The sequence below is a fragment of the Melospiza melodia genome, chromosome Z (genome assembly GCF_035770615.1).
Source record: "Melospiza melodia melodia isolate bMelMel2 chromosome Z, bMelMel2.pri, whole genome shotgun sequence".
In the NCBI taxonomy this organism is placed as follows: Eukaryota; Metazoa; Chordata; class Aves; order Passeriformes; family Passerellidae; genus Melospiza; species Melospiza melodia.
In genome coordinates this window covers 42,822,018-42,836,646 of record NC_086226.1, presented here as the reverse complement: position 1 = coordinate 42,836,646, position 14,629 = coordinate 42,822,018, and the positions used below count along the sequence as shown (strand labels likewise).

Here is a 14,629-nt window from a genome sequence, read left to right as displayed (position 1 = left end):
CTAGTTTTTTCCCTTTCATTTATTTTATCCAAGATCTTTTAGTCAGGTTCAGAAAAAAGATCTGTACTTAAAAGACTGTTCTGTACCACATTTGACCTGGTGGCTGTGCAGTGTAGTTCCTGGTGCTGGGGAAGCTGTGAGTGAGCCTTTGGTGTAATAACATAACATAACATAACATAACATAACATAACATAACATAACATAACATAACATAACATAACATAACATAACATAACATAACATAACATAACATAACATAACATAACATAACATAACATAACATAACATAACATAACATAACATAACATAACATAACATAACATAACATAACATAACATAACATAACATAACATAACATAACATAACATAACATAACATAACATAACATAACATAACATAACATAACATAACATAACATAACATAACATAACATAACATAACATAACATAACATAACATAACATAACATAACATAACATAACATAACATAACATAACATAACATAACATAACATAACATAACATAACATAACATAACATAACATAACATAACATAACATAACATAACATAACATAACATAACATAACATAACATAACATAACATAACATAACATAACATAACATAACATAACATAACATAACATAACATAACATAACATAACATAACATAACATAACATAACATAACATAACATAACATAACATATAACATAACATATAACATAACATATAACATAACATATAACATAACATAACATAACATAACATAACATAACATAACATAACATAACACAACTCAGATGGAATCTATAAATTCAGGAGCACAGTTTAGTTCTGTTGCTGTGCTTTTATAGTGGGAGCTGTGGGATGAGTGTTAGTAGTGGGCACTGGCTTGTCTGTGAGCACCATACTGAAATCTCACAGGTTTTGAAGAGTACAGATTATTTGCATGGTCAAAAGAAAAATAGAATGGTGGTAATGGTTAGTTACACAATCAACAAGCAAAAGAGAGCTCAGTAGAAGACTTCTTGATCTGCATGTGCTGCTAGACTTCTACAAGACATTTTGCTAAGACAAATATGTTGGATTTTAAAGCATTACAAATGATGCTCTGAGGATTCATGCTTGCCTTCCAGTGGCCTCTGGGGGGGATGCATCCTTGCTTTATTGTTGTTTTGGTTGACCACAAATACAGATTTAATGTGTCTTGATATAGTGGTAATAAGACTAATTCTCAGTGTTTTATAGACATGGGTTTCAGTGTGACTGTCACCAAAAAGAAGTGTAGTTAAAAAGGAAGAATTGAGTTCCAGGACACCTCTGCAGAATCATTTAGGGTTTATTTATATAGTATATTTTTGGCATTAGGTCAGTTGCTTTGCTGTTATGAAGCAGCAGGTCTGTGGCATGGATTGTGATCTGAAAGGAGAATGTAGCAGAGTACAAGCAAAGACCTTATGTTTTGTTACCTTTGAATTGATATTCAATTGATATTGATATGGGAGTATGAAATTAATGTTTTATACCACTGCTCACACTTTGCATCTCTCTGTAAGGCACAGTATTTTTGCACAAACCGATCTGGTGCAGCTTAAGGAGCTGTGGAGGCTTGCTGGAACAACCACAGAGCACAGAGAAGTTCAGTGAAGTTTGTACAAGTGACTGCTGGATTGCAGAGCAGCATCAAAGCCAGAGTGCCATCTTTACATTCTCTGTCTCTTTCTTCCACAGTGATATGCTTTATTTACAGGGAAGAGGAGAGACTTAATTCACTGGTTGTGAGCTGAGTTGCTGTAGGATCAGGAAATGTAGGAAAATGCTGCATAGACAGTAAGTGCTAGGACAGCCAATAGTAGTCAGTGTTGGCTGAAGGGTCACCTTGTCAACTGGTAGAAATGCCTTTCTGCTGATAGTTAAATAATGCTTCCCCTTATTTAATTTCTTGGTGTGTACAGAATAAAAATGTTTGATAACTGACATCTTATAGTGCAGTTAAGTAAATAATGGATGTCTTTATTTTCCATGGGTTTATTTTCTGACTGTAGTCCTTCTAACATATCTTGATAATTGGGGAACCCATACTGTAAAATGCTAAAATTTATAATGTTGAAACAATTTGAATATATGACAGTCCCATAATTGACAACCAATAAATAAAATATTGGGTGAAGAATATCGGAATTACATATTCCAGCTATGAATGAAACCTCTACTGCAAGTCTTCCCAGTTTGCACCATATCACCCTATCACAACATATGATTCTATTAAATTAACTGCTAAACTGGATGCTGAGAAGGTTTTTTTGTGTGTATAGATGAATTCTGCTACTGCTGTCATTGGCAGTGTGGGCAATGCCTGAAACCAGACCTGTTTGTTAGATGTCCGTCGTGCTGGTTTCTGTGTCAGAGGCACAGATGTCAGAGGAAGGGATCAGGTGTTGCTCTGTGAAATTATGTGCATTCATGATGCCGGGAGCTTGACCCTGCCCTTGCTGTGTGGGGTAGGACTCTGCCTTAGCACTGGAGAGGATTTGTCTGCATGGCACCTTGTGTGCTCTCCTGCCTTTTGTGGACGTGGGCAGTTCTTTGCTGTACAGAGGAGGTGAATGGTGAGTAGTAAGCTGCATGTGTGGTGTCTTTTTCAGTCCCAAGGTCTGAAATGGAGATTGCACAAGCGCTGTGCTGTAGCCAGAGCTGAGTATTTCCTCCCTACGTGCATCCTCTTCTTCCTGCCTCTCCCAGCCACTTCCAGCAGCCAGGCTGAGTTACTGTAAGCCCCAGACAGAGGAAAGACGTGAGCCATACACGTGGAATTTTTTCTAAACAGCCAGCATTCTTAAGAGTGTGAGAAAAGCAAAAGAAGCCACTTAGTGCTGTGTGTTGATATTTATTGATTCTTCTGCAGAAAGCAACGAGTACCATTAGATACTCCTTTGCATCCAGGAATCCGTTGTAAGCTGGTTTGTCAGGCAAGTACACAGGGAAAGTACTGATACTCTTTCAGCATGGTTCTGGTCAGTGCTGTATGAAAAACCTTGTTTGGTTCTGATGAGCTTATTCATCCACTCAAAATTCGTGTTGAGCTAGGTACTTAGTATTTCCAATGCCTCAGGCTCCCAGGGGATCCACAGTGTGATGCAAGCAAAGGGTGGAGGGAAGCTAGGATGGCACCACAAGTGAGTTGTGTTTGTATTTGCCAATACAAAACAACTTTGTTGTGCTGGTGATGGAATTTTTATCCTCCAAAGGAAGAGCTAAGTTATGTTTTCTTGCTCACGCTTTCTGTAGAGTAGGTGGACTAGACTGAGTACCTGCCTATCTCATCCTTGCAGAGGAGGTAGATGTTGAGATACATCTCTTAAGGCTTTGGAGGTCAGAATAATAATTTGACAAAAGCGTCCAAGAGTAGTTCTTACTCCCTTGGCATGGTGTAATGACTGGAATGTGGTCATGTTTTCTTGAGGAGACAGGAGATGGTGGATTTTAGTTTGGATGTGTTCCTTGAAAGATTGAGAACCGTTGTAGGTGGAGGAGTTTCATACATAGGAATAAAGCAATGATGTCAGGTGGCTGACTGATGTGTCTCTTGTTTCAGACAGCCATGAAGTGATGCCCACTTCAGAAGAGCAGCTGTAATTGTGAGGCCTGGGACAGATATTAATGTGGGTCATCTATTCTGTCAGCTAACACTTGTGGAGGGCTCTAGCTTAAACTACTTCTTGTGGAACTAAGGTTACTGTTTCTTAACTTCTCTTGTAACCCTGTTTTCTTCTGTACCAATAGGGCTGTGCTTCACGGGCTGGTGCTCTTGAGGTTGGGCTCAGGATGCTGTTGCTGGAAGCTGCAGAGCTTTGTCTGTTGAAGTGAGATGCCGTGGAGTCAGCTGGAGGATACCTCCTTTCTGCACAGAAAATAAGAAACCCCTCTGCCTGAATCTTGATGCTGAATAGGCTGGCTGGATTAGTGTTCGCCTTGATATCTTTTTCTCACAGTATAAAAGGTTTGGATGTTTTTTGGCTGAATCTTTATGACCAGTGATTTTGTTCGGGACTTTGCCTTGTTTTATAACTGCAGGAATGTGTGGATTTGTGAATGTACTTGAATTGATGGGCACCCGAAGATGAAAATTAACAAATTTGAGGTTTAAAAGGACTATATGCATGGATGGTAATCTTTGGCTTCAACTGAAGCCATGCATTTAATTTCTGCATTTGTAGGCAGAGAACTTCTCAAATCCTATCTGACTCATACAATGCTGTATATATACATTAGCATGCAATGAGCTGCACAACTGTGTTGTTCTTGGAAACTGTTCAGCTGTAAAAACAAGGCCACATCTGAGCTGAGACAGCCCTCTCTTAACACAGGCTTCTTTTTTTGTAGCCTGTTGTAGCAAGCTGAGGAAGACTTGTGCATAGTTGTTGAGCCCACCTTGCTGCTCTTGTATGCTTTTCCCATTTGAAAGGAATATTACTTTTAGACTATGAATTTTGAGGGTGTAGTGAATCTCAAATATAATTATGGAAATCAGAGTTGCTATGATGACTGTTGCTGTATTAGATCTGGTGAGGACTTGTCTCAGTAGTTTGCTGTTTATGGTAGTTAAGGCAACCTGCCCTGGGGATGACTTCTATCAAGTTGCTGAAAAAAATCAATGCCAGACACTTGGGAAATTGGTGGGGAGTAAAAGTTGCTACAATGCAGTTCAAGTTCAATTCTTTACTTCTAGGGATAAATGCTGAAATTCCTGCTACTTAATTAGCTGCAGCTAGGAGTGTCTCAGCAGCTGGGCTCAGCCTGACCTGTTTTGTTCACTGTTTCTATTATCTGAAATGCATGCGTCATGTTAACTAACACCAGCCACCCCTCCTCCAGCCTTACGTAGGCATTATGTGACTCTGGTGAAAACCAGTGTTTTCTCATTCTGGGGAGATTTAGGGCAATTGATAAGCTTAACATCTTTTCCCCCACCTTGCCCCCCCAGTTCTGGAAGATGTTGACCTAGTTTGCAGACATGAATTGCACATTATATCAAGGCCTCATCATGGGTGTGTAATAATTCCACTGGTTTATTCTGTTTTTAGATGCTGTGACAATGGAGTTAAGCTGCTCTGAAGTACCTCTTTATGTAAGTCCTACAACACTAGGCTTCTGCCTGGAGAGTTGCTTTCTTTCGGGTAATAGCTCATTCAAAATCAGGATGAATGGAACTAAAGTCCATTCTCTGTTTTTCTGAGACTGGAGGATGTTGAATGTTGCTGTCTGATGACACACATGTGAAAGTGATAGTTTCCAGTAGTGCAGTTCAGCTCTCTGAAGGAAGTTTTAAATTATTTCTCTTTTGTGATAATTATTTTATTCTCCTTCAGTATTCTCAATTGCAATTTTCAAAATCAGTTTTACTGCCTGTGAAGAGACACCTCTCATTTGCTTTCCCACAATTTTTGGTTGTTTTTTTCCTTACAAAATTCCAAACTACCATTCTCTCAGTTTCCACAAAGCAGGAAATTTTGTGTTATGTAAAAAAATAAGTTGAGATTTATAATGAAATGGATTTTTTTTCCTGCAAAACAATAATTGCTTAATTGCTTAATTGCTTAAAATAGATGTAAAATCGAAATAATTGCTTAAAATAGATGAACTACAAGTTAAAAAACAAGTAGTAGCATGACTGAGGACATACATTAGATAACTTAAATTTTTTTTGTGCCTTCAGGGGGATGTGATTGTGAGTATTAAATCTTGGGAACTCTTAACAGTTATTATTTAAACAAGTTTCTGTGTTTTTTATACCTGTTCTTCTTTGCAATGAGGGTAGCAGGGGTACATGGATGATGCCTAGCGGAAAAATGAGAGAAGAGTGAATGGTTTTCAAAAGGGTGGTAAAAGATTAAACAAAGAAACAAAACAATTATCTACTTATTGTGGCGAGATGGGGATGGGAAAGGAGGAGTACAAATAATCTGTACCCTGGAGTATTTAAGGAACATATGATTGGTAATGCACCAGCACGATTTTTCATTGTATTGGTCAGCTTCAGACTTGGAACTTCAGGCTTGCAAAAATTAGATGCAGTATCTTTAAAGACTTTAGCAGAAAAGTATTTTTGAGGCCTGCTCATGTGATGTTTATTATGTGGTGCAAGGCTTTAAAAACAAATTTTTACAGGAAAAGTAGTAAGGGACATGGTGATAGCTGATCTGACTGATTTGGTATCTTCCCATAATAAGGTAACTGACCACTTTGCAAAAGGCAATTCAGTGGTTTTAATCCAGGTTGTTGAAAATGACACATTTGGTACTGTGTCTCGCAGGAAATTCTTATGGACAATAAAGAAGGGGAAGATTAATATAAAGAGATAAAGATGTATGGGTACTGCAAGAGCTCTTAGGGTAGAGAGGTCCTTAAGTGTCATACTTAAGGCTACTGTAGTACTTTGATTATAACCCTATGAGTCAGATGTAGGTTTGCAAAATATATGTAAATCTATTGACATCATAGTTTTGGGAGATGCTGGTGAGTACCGAGAAGAATTCAGTGATTATGTGGGAAGATTGAATTTTCCCACCTGTTATTTATGCCAGTGAGAAGTGCAAAGAATGATACAAAACGGTGCATTTGAAGACTAATAATGGTACATCTCTTATGAACAAGGGACTCACCAGGGGAGGCTTGGAATGTTTTAGTCACTTGTAGTGTGTTGGATGAGAGAATGTGATTTCAGTTGAGAACATTCACCCCAAGCTTTGCACAGGTGAAAGTCTGTACCAGATCTAAGGTTTGCTGATTGTCATCCTGTGCTTTGGTAACTTTCCAGTTGTGGTCTTCAGCCTCTCACCAACCCAGGTGGATAAATTCCGGAGGGAGCTCATAACTTGCTAGAAACCCAGTGAGAGCAGTTTGAATTGTCACCAACTCATTTTCTTGTGGGGGCAGCAGATGGAGATGGTGTCTTTCTTGTGGGTCCCCAGTGTCCTAACATGCCTGAGGTTAGTGGAGAAAAATGGACTACCAGGGACTTGCAGTGGGAGCACCTGGGGTGAGTTTCTCAGAACCTGGGATTGTTGTAATTTTTTAACAGTCTCCTATATTTATTTCTGTGTGTTTGTGTCGGAAAGATGGAAAGTTTTCTTTCAACCCACATCTGAAACTTGGAGAAATCTTAGCAGATCTTATACTGACCATTTGAGGTTGATGTAGTTAATCTAATGAGTTGGTGCCTGAAAGTGTTGCAGCTTCGCAGTCTTGCACAGCACAGTATTGTTCATAATGGAAGTGCCTTTGCAGTGTGTTTGGGAAAATCAAAGAGTTCTGAGTGTCCTGAAAAAGTCCTTGAGTAAGGGCAGTTATCTTCTTTAGTTAGATCCAGTTATTCCATAAGTTCTGGAAATGCCTTCCAAGTGTTTCTGCTTTATTTAAGTGACTTTGTTGGAAAACACAATCAAATCAGCATTTAAGTTAAACATGAAGGCCCTTTCTGATTATTCAGTTGCTTTGTCAGTTTTCATTAAGCAGTTCTTCGACAAGCTGAGCTTGTCTAAATACTGTTCCATCTCCATCAGCTGAATGTTGCTGCCATGTTCCATAAGCAGGGATAGAGAAAACATCTCTGGAAAACTGAGGAAACAAGACAAATATTTGCCCTGCTGTGAATTTAGGTATCTGTCTGATGTATTCCAGTCCCTTCTAAAAGGCCACAGTGGAACTGCAGAATACCATGTCATGGCAATTGCACACTGTTCACATGTGACTTCAAATATGTCAGCATATTGTTTTCCACAAGAAAAGTGAAAGAGATCAAAAAGTAGGAAGTAATATCTTCCTTCCAGCTTCTGTGAAAGCATAGGTTTTGTTCATTGAGGGAGGGAGAGATCTGCTGTATGCTGGGTCCAAAATTAGGATTCTTTTCACACTGTGTGTAAACATGCTTAGCATCTATATCCGCTGGATTTTACCCTCTTCTTTGTGGTAAGGATGCCTGTTTTGAGAGGTTTGTATTTCATGCCACATTATCTGAGAATAACTGCAGTTTTGTGTTTATAATATGCATTTTTAAAGATTATATGTAGGATATTTTGTTGATTCACTCTATGTGAGCAGCTGTTAACACAGCTGGAGCATCTGTCCATACAGTGTGGCTTCTTCAAACTGTCACACTTCAGCATGAAATGTGAAACTGAATTACTGAATTTCTTGGCAAATCTAAATTAGTATGTGTAATCTTGTTGGTCTAGTGATGGCGGTTCTGTTTTGTTACCTAAGAGGGAATGCTTTCCAAAAGCTCAAGGATCTTGCTGATTTGATATAATTTTTGTGAAATATCATTTAAGAATACTCTATACAATTCCTCTATTGTGAAAATGCATTATTTAATACACTTCTTCTGTATTTAATTTTGGTGGCAGCTGTACATTAAAATCTAATTACAGCACGCATCGGTGCCATGATTTAAAAATAAAAAGGTAATGAAACAGAAAATCAAGTATTTGAAGCACATTTCCTCAGTTAATTTGAAGAGCTTGTTTCTGCCTTCTAAACAGCAAATTATTGTTAACCACTCTATAAAGTTACTCTTTACAAGCCAATCTAGTGTTCAGGACTGAGTACACTGACATAGTTCATAGTTCATCTTTTTTCAATGCTAATAATACATCATTTAAGTATATAGAACTTGAATGTAAGTAGCTTTTGCCCTCCTAAATTATGCTTTTTTTAAACTGATACAAATAAAAATATATTTAGCCAATTCTATTTGTAAGAGGAGCAGCAAGCTGAGTTTTTTATTTCATTGTGTACTTAAGACACAATATGGAATAAAACCTCACTATCTTCTGGAAGACACTGGTCTCATTGTAGATGGAAAAAAGGCTGTTCATGAATGATGAAAGATAAAAGCAAAATATTTGATGAAGCACTCTTCAGATATTAAAGAATTTATGTATGGCAATTGTTCCTCCTATTGTAAGCAGTTTTTAGAGTGGAGAAACACATCTCCCTCATGGAAAAGCATTCCATCTTATTTAATGGTAAGTAACTGGGTTTTGTTAGTTTTAAATAAATGTAATTGATTACCAACTTTGATTTTGGCAAAGAAATACCTTACTGCCATGGAGCAAACATACTGTGGAAGTAGTGAGCTCCCAAGAGCAGTAAATAAGTGTTCTCAGCAGTTTGTAAATTTTTTTCTGCTGGGAGCCTTAGGAATGTTTCCCATGGGAGCAGGAGAGATAAATAAATAAATAAATAAATGCTGAGCCACAGGGGGTATTCCCAGCAGTTTTGTGGAGACACCAAAGGGACCTCATCTCCCCACGGGATGGTGCTGAAGGGTATGTATCTGTCTTTCCAAAGGAACTTTTGGAATTCTCTGTGAAGAGGCAGAAGCACAGGCTCCTGCCTTCAAGACTCAAGATCTCCTGGAAATTAGAACTTTCATTTGCTCTTGTGCTGCAAAGTGCTTACTATTCTCAAAATGTACTCTCCTAAGGTATCACATGTTCCTATGTAACCACTGGAGCTGGCTTACAGTCCTCAAGGTTTAAGCTTAATTACCTTCTCTTGTGTTCTGTTATACAAAGTCTTCCTCTTAAGGTGCCCCTGCTCCAATGTTTTCACTTGGGGACAGTTTTGTTTCTGACACTATTACATCTTCCTGCGCGAAGCATAGGTGCCAAGGAGAGAGAGGTGCTTAATACTGATGTATGGAAGTATTCCTACAGGGAAGTTTTGGAGGCGTTCTTGGCTGGGTTGGGAAGGGCAGAGAGTAGGATGTGGCACCAGGCTGCTTGCAGCTACAGTGTCTGAGGGCCTGGAGACTCTCAGGCTTTGGGTAAGCTCAGTGATGGTCTAAGCCTGGGCTGGGTCTGCAGAGTGCCAAACTCTATTCCAGCATGATTTTGTGTGATTTGGGTGGGAAGCGGCAGTAGGACTTAGGTATTGATTGTGAGTAGTTGATTGTCTCCCTTGCCCAAGCTGTCTGCCTTCCCAGTTCCTCCATGCTGTAGTTGATGTTTGAAGAGGGGTGGAAAGGGATGATTTTCCATGGCTGGATACAGCTTGTGTATTTGCTGCTCTTGCCAGGTAGTCGGTATCTTCTAGCCAGCCCTTTGTGGAAAGAAGATGGTTTCTGGCCCGTCTTGCCCATTCTGTGCTTTCACATTCTTTGCTTGCAGTGGGTCTGGCCCTAATTCTGGGCCTATCTTTGTGTTCAGTGAGGCTGAAATGACTGCCTTACTTAGACTTCAAAACACAAAAAGTAAGTGTGGTTTAAAATGTGAATTTGTATTGGCCTTTCAGCATACCTTTGCTAATGCACAGAGCTGTGTTGCACGGAGCTGATCCAGCTCTGGCTGGAGTCAGGAGCAATTTGTTGTTGTCTGCTCTGGGAGCCTGGTCAGGTCCATCATGGAATGCCTGCATGGGGATGCACAAAAGAGTATGCACAGGCTGGCCTCTGGATGCAGGCTTGCTGCCAGAATGAGACTGAGAAAATGTATCTGAAAGTATGGGACCTATTTTAAAAAATATGGAAGAAAAGAATGGGTGCTTCAAAAGGTGTCCATCAGCAGGCAGATAATTTTTGTTCCACTGGTATATTAATTTTTTTCCCCTCAGTCCTTAAACTGAGATTTTTCTGGGCAGGGACTTTGAGCTTACATGTTTTTGTGTAGTGTCTGCAGCAGTAGAGCCCTGATATTACATAGGACATGAGAATAATAACTGGTCTGATTTGTATATTTTAAACCAAGTCAACTAAAAGAGATTACTCTTTTTCTTTTAGTCAGCAGTTGCATGTCAGAAGGGAAGTTGATTTTCTTATTGCAGGAATTTTCTGACCTATGTTAATATCTCTTTCTTAAGCTTTCCAATTCCACCATATTACTTTATGCATGAACATAAGTTGTGTCCCTGACGGCAAAACCCTGAATGATATTTTCAATGATAGATGAGCAAGCACAATAATGTATGTTTAAGCAGTGGGTTTAAAATTTTTTCCATTTCTTCTGCTTTCTCCCCTCTCCTTTCTGATAAAAGCATTCCAGATATTTTTATTTTTATCCAGTGTTTCCAGAATTAAAAGATATCCCATTTATTTATTTATTTATTTATTACTTATGTTATGTTGCTACCAAGTAGGACTCTGAAAATTTTTCTCCAACTTTGCTGCTGTCTCAGTTTGATAATTAGCTAAACACAGCTTTAAGACTGGTAGTGCCAAGGTAAGGAAAATAAAGTCAGTTTGATGTAAAGTGCTGATTTGCTGTAGACCTGTGCTGCGGTTCAGACTGTTTAAAAACACTGGTAGATTAATTCTGCATGAATGGTCAGTTCCATGACTGTCTCTTATACTGCTGCTGACATAGAGCAACCGTAAAAAGCACAAAGCCAGCAAAAACTCTGTATCGTATGCTCACTGATGCCTTAGGATTTTAGCTTTAATATTTTTCATGTATTTGTAATCCTGCAATTCTTTAGTGTATAACTCTAAACTCCATATAGAGTGCTATTTAGTGCTTTCCCATTTTGATCAGACAAAACAATTCCTCTCCAGGCCTGGGGATCAAGGGTTCCTCACTGTCTCAGGCCCTGAGAAATGTGGATAAAATGTGGACAAAATGTGGACAATTACAGCTGCAAGTCATGAAGTCAATGCTGGGCAAATGGGAGTGGGAGCAAACTTGCGGTAAATGACTTCATTACTTGCAGCTGTAATTGGAAGATTAACCCCCAAAATGCAAACAGACCAACTTATATAAGTACAAAACCCCGTGACCCATTGTCCATTTTGGGTGTAGTCCCTGGGGAGGCCTTGTCTGCCCAAAATGTACCTGAGAGCCCTTCAATAAATATAATTGCTTTTTCTTCTCTTCATTTTTTCTGGTCTCTGTTTTTCGGTAGCTCCAGCAGACGCCATTCACTAATTCAGCAAAAAAGAGGTTGTGTACCCAGAGTCTGACCTGAGTCAGGTTAGTGTGACTGGATGTTGCTTATGGTGACGTGGAAGTGGTGGTGGTGCCAGCTGTATCTTAAATTGAGCAAAGGGCTGGTTGAGAGGAACAGGGGTTAAACAGAAGAAACTCCTTAGGACTGAGGAGGACAATTTTTTTCTGGTAAGATAATGCCATAGAAAATAAAGATCTGGAAAGCATCTGGACATGTTGCATGTGCACTAAATGAAAAACATATGTCTAATACATGATTTTTAAAGTGGGTAATGTTAGAGGCAGCTTAACAGTGCACAGTAGCGTAGAGACTTGCAGACATATGTATGTCATGACCTGTTACTTTGTTTCTTCTTATTAGAGGAATTTTTTTTATTTCTTCTGTGTTTTTTTTTTTTTTTTAATTCAGTTGGATTCTAATTCCTTTTGCTGGAGGCAAATCTTGCAGTTCTCAACAAAAGCCCTTGTTTTTCTGTCTGTGTCTCTGAAGAGAGCAAACCTTTGTTGAGGCTAGTGAGGAGGTAGAAGGTGTAACTCATTTTGAGACATCAGCTTTGGGTAAAAGCCAGTGTATGCAATTTCAGAAACTCCCAATACATCGGATGCATTTCAGTCTGTCACTGTAAGGGGAGTATTGCAGTAAGCTTGACTGAAAACCCACAAGGTTTAAGGATGGTCTCCTATTAAACCCCAACTACATAAAACAATCCTTTCTCTCTCTTCCCCTAATCAAGACCAAAGACTTGTTAAGCCGTTAAAGAAGCACAAAGTTTGTACCAGGCTCAAGAGGTGGGAGAGGCCAGACAGGGATTGTTTGGGTGGGAGGAAGTTCACAGTGCTGTGTGTTAGGGGACTGTGTGAGTGGTGTTTTCAAGCAGGATGAGGAAAATCCATCTCTGGGGAGTAAACTTGGGCAGCTTTTATCATACTGTGAGGCGGGGGAGTCAGCTAGTTAATTTGTCAGTATCTCCTCCATCCTTCTTTGCTTGGAGTGTACTTTTGTGGTCAGTTTGGGTGTAATAGAGTGCTTAATTTTTTTCCAGTTTATGTGGGCTACTTACTCAAAAAGGTGGCTCTAACTTCTACCAGTACTTACTTTTTCTTTAAAAAAGGCAGTGCATCTGAACCAAAATGAGGAGCTTCCTGCTTTTTCATATCAAAAGAGGGAAGCTTATTAGGAAATTAGCTTAATTAGGATTTTCTCTTTCAGCTCTTTTCTATTCAAGATAGTGCTGGGGCCTTGCTAGAGGCTTCTTTTAGATTTTGATTCGGTGGTCACTGAACACTTTCTTTTCTCACTTTTTTTGACAAGAACAGAGAGCTGCCTCAGCTGCTAGTCAGTGGACTTCCTGTGTGCTGTATTGCCTTGAGCACCTGTGGAGGTGATGCTTCTTACTTGTGCTGGAGGAATCTGTGCAAATGCATCCTCTGCATTTCTCAGAAACCTGCCACATACTGAAGAAATACCTGCAGGTAGTTGATGCATAAAGCTGATGTGGTTTGGAGAATCTGCCATGGTGCACTTTTAGCTATACAATTTGAAAGCTAATGCTTCTAGAGAAATGTTCAGCTTTTATCTCTCCTTTTTTTTTTTTTTTTTTTTTTTCCCAGTTTGTAACTTCTTCCCTTCCCTGAATGCAGTGTTGCTGTTTCATTGTGTGCTGAATGCTATTGCATTCAATTCAGTTGGAGTGCATGCTTTTTAAGCAAGTCCATAATTGCATTTGCTGCAATTTGTAGACAAGGTCTGTCTGGTGGACACTATAAAAACATCACAGAACATTGGAGAGGCATATTTATAACTTTTTTCTTGCTATTAATATTTTGAATATGATTGATTTGGATTCATTTAGAATTTTCCTACTGCTAAAATTTCCCTATTTTAGCATCTTTTGTGTAGAAGTGTTCACAGTTGCAGGTGAGTTGCAAAAGGGTCATTAAAACTATATGGCTGCTACTGTTCTTGTCCAGGCACAAGTAAAATATAAACGTTTTCTGAAGTGAACCTTCTCAACAGTGAAAAAATATATATGTGAAATTGCAGTGGCCAGTAGCAGCTGACATAGAGGAAAATATTCAAATATTCCTATTTTAGCTGGCAATACTTGGGGATTTGCATTTGCTTCAGTGTGTTGGGACTTGTGTTTTAGGAACAATTAAGCCACTGTTTTACCCCAGCACATAAATATTTTTCTTACAGCATGTAATTACAAAGCTGGTATTTGTTTGTCCTGTTACGTTTGGAGATGATATTCTTGAAACCCTGGATAAAACATTACTTCTCAAGCTATTACACTGCATGCTTAGTTTGGTAAGGAAATTTTTAGCATACTTTAGAATGTGTTATTTTTCTGGTAAAAATCTGCTGGGAAAGTAGATTTTTCCAGGCTATGTATACATGGATAGAGAGCAATTGTTGAAATTAAGCATGGTGGCTTGTATCTGGAAGTCCTGTAAAGATCTTTTTGTGCTGCACCTATTTTGCTGTGGCAGGTTCCTGGTGAGGAAGATGGTGGTATTCAAAGTGGAAGAAGCACAGTTCACATTAATGGCCAGTTATTTGTTGAGGCATGAAGTGTCTTGCAGCAGGCTGGGGATGAGGCATAGTGGAAGTGCCATGGTCAAACCCCTCCTGCCTGCCTGGATGCTGCTGTGTTTCAGCTGTGGGGGATTCCTAACCACACTGCCT

The 14,629-nt window shown here is 39.0% G+C and overlaps 1 protein-coding gene across 10 annotated transcripts in view; it reads left to right on the top strand.

Moving 5' to 3' along the window:
* ARHGEF28 (Rho guanine nucleotide exchange factor 28) overlaps window positions 1-14,629 on the top strand; it is a 117,420-nt gene that overhangs the window by 2,400 nt on the left and 100,391 nt on the right. For 2 of the 10 annotated variants that reach the window (XM_063179677.1, XM_063179679.1), the window contains exons 1-2: window positions 3,711-3,998; window positions 5,083-5,126. The gene's annotated coding sequence lies outside the window, so the exon portion shown is untranslated. Of the gene's footprint in view, window positions 1-3,705; window positions 3,999-5,082; window positions 5,127-7,009; window positions 7,038-14,629 lie in introns of those variants that run through there. The other 8 variants (XM_063179681.1, XM_063179678.1, XM_063179683.1 and 5 more) reach the window with 6 other exon arrangements.